General features: G+C 38.8%; 1 protein-coding gene across 3 annotated transcripts in view; it reads right to left on the reverse strand.

The window, feature by feature from the left end:
• CTDSPL2 (CTD small phosphatase like 2) overlaps window positions 1-4,665 on the reverse strand; it is a 69,907-nt gene extending 65,242 nt beyond the window's left edge. Inside the window, exon 1 of one of the 3 annotated variants that reach the window (XM_007115996.4) lies at window positions 4,429-4,665. The gene's annotated coding sequence lies outside the window, so the exon portion shown is untranslated. The remainder of the gene's footprint in view (window positions 1-4,428) is intronic. The other 2 variants (XM_007115997.4, XM_007115995.4) reach the window with 2 other exon arrangements.
• Between the last annotated feature and the right edge of the window lie 2,745 nt (window positions 4,666-7,410).

Here is a 7,410-nt window from a genome sequence, read left to right on the forward strand (position 1 = left end):
AACTACTCCTTCAATAAAAGCTTCTATTTAAAGAAAATTAATTTTATATTCAACTTACTCTCAGGCCAGTAGAAATATGAAACTCTTAGAACACATTAATTTGATAATAAGAAAAGAATCAATGAGATGTTGGCAAAAAGGAAAAATAGTTATTAATTAAAAATCTTTGAGTTCCTGAAATAATTTCCTACTATTCTTATTAATACTACCTACCAAAGAAAAACTAATCATTATGATTGAGATAAACTGAAGACAAAAAGTTTTAAGAAGAGTTTTAAGAATTTTTATCTAAATTACTAGTCAAAGATGAGGTAAGATCATAATTCTCTAACAGAAGGGCCCTCTTGTTTGCTACTACTAAAAAAGTAAAATAAAATAAAGTAAAATGGTATATTACCAATGAGGGAAAAATGCATGATTGTTTGAAATGTGATTGTATTTTTCAAATAATTTTTTATCAGTACATCAGAAAATTAAAGGATTTTACTGTATAATTATCTTATTTAACAAAATACACTAAAGCAGGTACTTGTAAAGTCAGTGAGAAGTTAATCAATTTCAACTCAATAGAATAATCATATATATTTGGGGAATATCAGGAAGAAAGCAATTATTACTGAAACAAATAATCATAGTTGTTCTCAACTGAAAAGATACTTACTGGTTCTGTATATTTTTCTTTAACAAATAATATACTCTTCTTTTAATAAAATATATTTTGAATTCCTACTTAAACATTACTTTAACTGGTCAACATGAGAAACTTAAAATATCATGTCATGATGCTAACAGATTCTTAATATCCCTTTCTTATTTATTTTTAGCAATGACTCTGCCTTTTTAGTTTCCAATTTCTCCATATAGAAGTATTTAGTCCAAAGAAAGAAAACATTCTTCCTAAACTATATATAAGCCACTATTACTAAGTATAATCCCAATTATTTCTGAAGTATTCAAGTGCCTTCTATTAGTACAATTTTCTGTTTCTTTAATCAAAGTAATAAACACACTTCCTTGTCCTAAAATTATTATAGCTATTATGGAAACCTGACTGCTAGAACCTCAAGTCAAAGCAAAGTTGATGATTCATGTTTAATCTAGATAAACTTCCTTTTCTATAATTTCTCTTAATGAATACAGGAGAGCCTATTATTACCATAAAACCTGGGGTCCCTAATATAGTTAACTGGCCTACTGTGACCTTATATTAAAGTTAAAAGACTCTTTATGTAAATATTTTACATTTTTTTTTCAATGGCATTTTAGTGTTTTCCTTCACTCTTTTCTAAAAATACCATACTAAAGGGGTACCTGCAGATGAGGTAAACAAACAAAAGGGCAGGCCAAAGCTATAAACCACGTTTGTCCTTAAGGTCCTACAATTCTTTTGGGGACCACACTTAGTCTCACTCCTCATTACTGTCAGTCAGATTCATAAGATTCCCAAAGGACCCCAAGAGGCCCAAGCTTCTCACTATAACTCTACTCCCACCACGCCTTTCTCCCTCAGACAATGTTCCTACATGCCACACCTCTCCTGATCACAGTCAATGCAAAGAAGCTTACTTCTGTGTTCCACTGCCTCTGAACCCTCACCTGTTTGTGGTATCAGCAAATTTATTTGATAAACTAATCTCTGCTAATATTGCCAATAAAAGGCAATAGTTTAACATTTTTCTTCCAGAGAATTTGTAATTTTAAACGAAACATTTTAGAAAGAATTCCATAACACAAAGGACAGACACAAATAAAGTCTGGCATTGGCAATTCTCAGATTATACCACACAGTCAACCACCTAGTCCACCTATTTGTAATGTAGATCCAATTATAATTTAATACAATTTAAATTAAAAATTAATGTAGTCATAAACAAGTAGTGAATATATGTCTGGCTTAGACATATGTCTCACGGCAAATGTAAAGTGGAAACTAAAAGTTATATGGTTTTATCTTAAGTCCCATCTCTGTTAAATCTTCTCATCTTCAAAGTAGAGCAAATGACTCCTGTAGCCAATCCAGTTAAAATGGTCAGGTAACCCACCCAGAAGAATTACATAGAGAATATCATATATGAGGTCTTCTTAGCACAATCGATAGTTATGACTTAAAGTGTCTTTTCTACTTTATGCTTTCACAACAACTCAGTAAATTACAAATTTAGTTAGATATTGTTTATTCAGACAAACAACTTTTTCTTTATCGCATTAATCCAAAAATCTCCTATGAATGAGATAAATTTATACCATTTTATTCAATCTGCAATTAATCCTATAGTTACAAGTCTAGAGTCTAGAACATCCTTTCTGAACAACAGAGCCAAGGTTTTTTTAAAATCAGAATTGGACGGATTCTGCTACATAATAATCTTGTGAAGAATCCTCTTGACCAGAAATCTCAAACATCGGATCAGCTAGATGAATTTCGGAAAGATAAAACACCCCTAATTCTTAATTTCTTAACAGTGAGAAAAGAATAACCTTACTAGCTCAAATGAAATGTCTAAGAGACACTACGTAGAATATTATAAAACCCACCAATTCTATTTGGTTTTTCTATGCAATCCTATTTAGAACTTCTGTACAGCTACAAGTCCACAAAGGTTAAGGACTATACCACTTAGAGCTTTCACAGCCTTTCAACGTGTACTGGGAAGAATATTAAAAGAATCGAATGAAGAATTAAAACAATCTGGAAGAGTTCTTGAAGACAAAGTCTACAAACAGTGCTCACTCAGCTATCCGTAAAACAAATTTTATTTAAAACATTAATGCTTCATAATCTACCCAAAAATAAAAGATAAAACCTACACTAGACCAATAATTTATTTTACATCCTTTTAAGTCACATATTTGGCCCTATTTTTTAAACAAATTGACTCAGCAAGTATCCAGTATGCCCTCACCTCCACTTCCCACCCCCTGTTCTTTTGGTTTTGAAGAGAAGTATGAAGTTCAACTCAATCCTAAAAGACTGCTTCACCTAAGAGCTACATTTTGCCTTGACTTTCTTTATGACCTTGGGGGGGAATCTACTAAATGACAATTGTAATAATGTTTGTGTCTTCCTGTTTATTAATGAAATTTAATCCTAATATGCAAACAATAGTGAAGTCTTTTAAAATGAACCTAGAGAGCTGAAAGCCTTTGAATTACAAACATCAAATGACGTGTAATGTGAACCACATTTTCAAAACTTAATTTGACTAGTTTAAAAAAAAAAACAACTACAAAGGCCCCAAATTCAACAAGATTGAAAAACAAACTCTGAAAAACACCAACAGTCTCCCTATTACTTCTCTTTATGGACAACTGGTCTGCAATGTGGAAAAGAACAAGAAGGAGGAATAAAAGTAGCTTTAACTAGCCATTTCCTTGCTTTTATAAGGATAACAGCTGGACAACAAACGAAAACTTAAAACTTGGCAAAGAATGGGGAGACAGTATATAAAGGAATCTACAACCTGAAAATTACGAAGATAAATCTATCTTTTAAGTCACTAATTGTTTACCTATGTTAGGCAGTAAACTTGGTATTGTCTTATTAGCACTGGAAAGGTAAATCCCTGCCTTGGAGGAACATCTACTAAGTACATTTCATTTCAGGATCTTGGTGCAGTTTACGAGCAGTATCTCTGTAGGTTTCCCTAAGGTACTCTTAAGTGCTTAACATCCTTCACACCTCCAGCCACCACTAAACTGAGAAGTAAATAAAGACAATTTACTTATACAATTATTTACCATGGAATTCTAGTCAAGAATACAAAAATAAGCATCTATACAGACATTTGATGCCCAAAGAAAGTGCAGAATACAAAGTACAGTAATATTCACCCTTAATTGACCACTACAGAAACCAGAGGCCTTCCACATGGGCTGTTCTTTACCACCACTCTTAATTTGAAAAAGTTACCAATGTCAACTCAACATTTTAACAGTAGACAAACAGAACTTAGTGAAATCTCTTCTTCCAGATCCTCAAAAGGTATTTATAAAAACTGAGATAGCGCAACGCCCTCCCCCCGCAAAAGCACCCTACTAGAATGAAATACCTAAAACGTCAGACGGGTCAAGGTTAGAAAAGCTGATCTAACCCAGTTACCGGGAGGGACCACAGGTTTTGGGACTACGGACGTGAGATCGGGATGGGGGTGGGTAGCAAAGTGAAATCTAACCCCAAAAATCACAACACAGGCCGCAGCCTGAGAGCCGAAGCTGGCGGGAAGTGAGCTCCCTTTCTGTTCCCAGGGGAAAGTCCAGAGAAGAGCGGCTCCACACAGCGGACGTACGAAGCGCCAACAGTGCATGCCTACCAAGGCGCCGCAGCCGCTGGAGAACCCGGTTAAGAAGGGGAGGAGATCCCGGCAGACGGCCCTGGAAGAGGAGGACTAAGACTGGGAGCAGCGGCAGCGTCTGGACGAGTGGGATTACCTAACTGTGACGACAGAGAAGTGTCCTCAGGCTCCGGTGATGGTCCCGACTGCGCAACGCGTGGTGTCTTTCCCGCTTAGCCCGCAGCAGCAACAGAACCAGCTCCTTCAGCCAGTCGCCATTTCCCGCCTACCGACCTGCTGCACCGCACGGACGGGGACCCGGATGGAAAGCGGCCTCTCCGCGCAGGCGCTTTGACTTTCTCCTCCCCCTCCCGCCACAATTCCGCGAGGTGGGAGGGGAGGAATGCGGGGAGCCCCAGCGGCCAAAAAAAAAAAAAAAAGGCCACCTCCCCCCCGCAAAAAAAAGCCAAAAAAACAACTTTACTTCAGTGAAAAGCGTTAGAGTTCCTGCCGCCGGAAGAAACTCAAGAGCTCGAATTCCTGACAAAAGCAGAACGCAGGGCCCTGGGACGGGATGGAGTAACAAGGACAAAATCTATCAGGCTATGCCAGTGCCTGGGGGATATTTGTACTTTAGGGGCCTCCGTAGCGGTGTGTAGTGGTCGCAAGGGGAGTAGGGAGTAAAGCGTTGGGAGTGGAGAGGCGGGGACCCGAAGGACGGTTTTTCCTCCCTCTGCTAACGGAACTGTTTGGGCAGAGCTGGGAGGGGGAGCGCGCCCTCGCCCCGGAGGCGGGGCTTAGGAACGCCTCGCGCAACCTGGTGGCTAGGGTTTAGTAACCCGGGCTCGCCAGGTGGGTGGAGCCGAGTGGGACCGGGTGGTACTAACGGCTTGGCGCGCAGGAGGAGATAGTGTGTAGTAGACAGTGCTGCCAGAGGCCAGGTTAAGACGAATCTTTCGTCTTTCCTGGGATCCTGGTGGCCCCTGAAGATCCTCTTTCCACTTCGCTACCTAGAGGGCATAGCAGTTGCTTGTGGGTCATAGAGACCCACGCCACGCGTGTCGGCGGTGGTTCTGCTAAGTCAGATCATTCAGATAAATGGGTTCCTACTTGCAGGCCTGGTCGAAGGGCTGCCAACCTCACGAGGTGAAAATGTATCAATCCGGAGCGTTCAGTCCTAGCTGAATGGCAGAAAACCAAGCTTAGCGATTGGAAGAGCATTATCTGTCTACTAAAACTCCGGACCACTCTCGTTATTCAATCAAGAAATATTTATTGTAAAACCATAATGTGTTAGAACCATACTACATGCAAGGGATATAACAGGGAACAAGGCAGACACAGACATTGCCTTCCCAGAGTTCACAGTTTATTGAAGAAGACAGACAAGTAAACAGGATTTAAATACCGTGTGATAAAATGACTACAAGAAGGAGTTCTTGACAGGCCTTTGTAAGAGCACAGGAGGTCTGGAAAGGCTTTCATGAGATGACATCTAAGTGAGACAGAAAGAGTTGATGTTACAAAGGAAGAGTGTCTAGGTAAAGGAAACAAGAGATGGAAAAGTCCAAATATAAGATTGCGTTGAGCATTTGGGGAAGTTGTTCTGTGCACCGGGGATGGAGAAGTTGAGGGGAAGACAGTGGAGAGAGATGAGGCTGAAAGGTAGGCAGAGAACCTTGTCAATCTGGTTGTTGCTGTTTCAAAGTGTGGAGCAAGGTGGGTTGTCTTCTGAAAGCCTTACATTCTACAGATCCTGTCAGAGCTCAGAATTCATTTGGATTCTAAATCTTCCTGCTACAAGAATGCTCTGAATGTGACACTTATTGAGAGCCCGTGGTATACAGCGTGCAGAACTGGCAACAGTCCACAAAATAATAAAACTAATTGAAAATTAGTTTTCAATTAGTAAAACTAATTGAAAATCAACAGATAATTACTAATTATCGAGTGTGTATTATGGAAAGCAATAGAATATAAAGTAAACAATTACCCCAATTGATTACTAAAATAATTATTAAATCAGGTTAAAATTGGAAATATTTCTGAAGAAAAAATTCAAGTAGTAATTGTTTCAAACCTTCATTCCTAAAACTTAAGTAAAATATGCTATTTACAAAGCGCTTTTATATGCATTTTGATTCTTCCAACAACTCTGAGAGATAGGTAGGTGATATTAGTCCCCCCATTCTTTAGTTGAAGACACTGAAAATTTTTTTAAAGGGGGGAAGAAAAAGGGAAAAACATACCTTATCCAAAGACAAGTGCAGTCAGCTAGTAAGAAATACAATCAGGATTCAAGTCCTCCTGCTCATACATCACATCCTACTGTGTCTTATGACAGTGTTACTAGTTAGATGTTAACATTAGAAAGGTTACTGGTAGTAAGCCTAAATGCTTTTGCAATTTATTTAACATTTTAACACCGTTTACATCCAGCGGTCACTTTCTGCTAGCCTTTTTTTCTGCAGCATCTAAAGATCAAATGAGATTATTTATGGTGTTTTCCTTTCTCCTTAAATGGTAGTTGTTGATGTCATTAAGCTTCAATAACAACCCTGTCCAAGATTTTAGAATAAAATAAAAGTTTAAAAATATGGACTTAAAAAAAAGTGTGAAGTATATTTAGATGCAAAGCATTAACCATAGGAAAAAACATAATGGAAAAAACTAGTGGCATGTATCTGTTTTTCGTTTTTTTTTAATAAATTTATTTATTTATTTTTGGCTGCGTTGGGTCTTCGTTGCTGCGCGTAGGCTTTTCTCTAGTTGTGGCGAGCGGGGGCTACTCTTTGTTGCGGTGTGCAGGCTTCTCATTGCAGTGGCTTCTCTTGTTGCAGAGCACAGGCTCTAGGCACACGGGCTTCAGTAGTTGTGGCTCGTGGGCTCTAGAGCGCAGGCTCAGTATTTGTGGCGCACGGGCTTAGTTGCTCCGCGGCATGTGGGTTCTTCCTGGACCAGGGCTCGAACCCGTGTCCCCTGCATTGGCAGGCGGATTCTCAACCACTGTGCCACCAGGAAAGCCCTTGTTTTTTTTTTAAATTTAATTTATTTTTTGATACAGCAGGTTCTTGTTAGTCATCCATTTTATACACATTAGTGTATACATGTCAATCCCAATCTCCCAGTTCATCCCACC

Source organism: Physeter macrocephalus, chromosome 11, assembly GCF_002837175.3.
Source record: "Physeter macrocephalus isolate SW-GA chromosome 11, ASM283717v5, whole genome shotgun sequence".
Taxonomy (NCBI): domain Eukaryota; kingdom Metazoa; phylum Chordata; class Mammalia; order Artiodactyla; family Physeteridae; genus Physeter; species Physeter macrocephalus.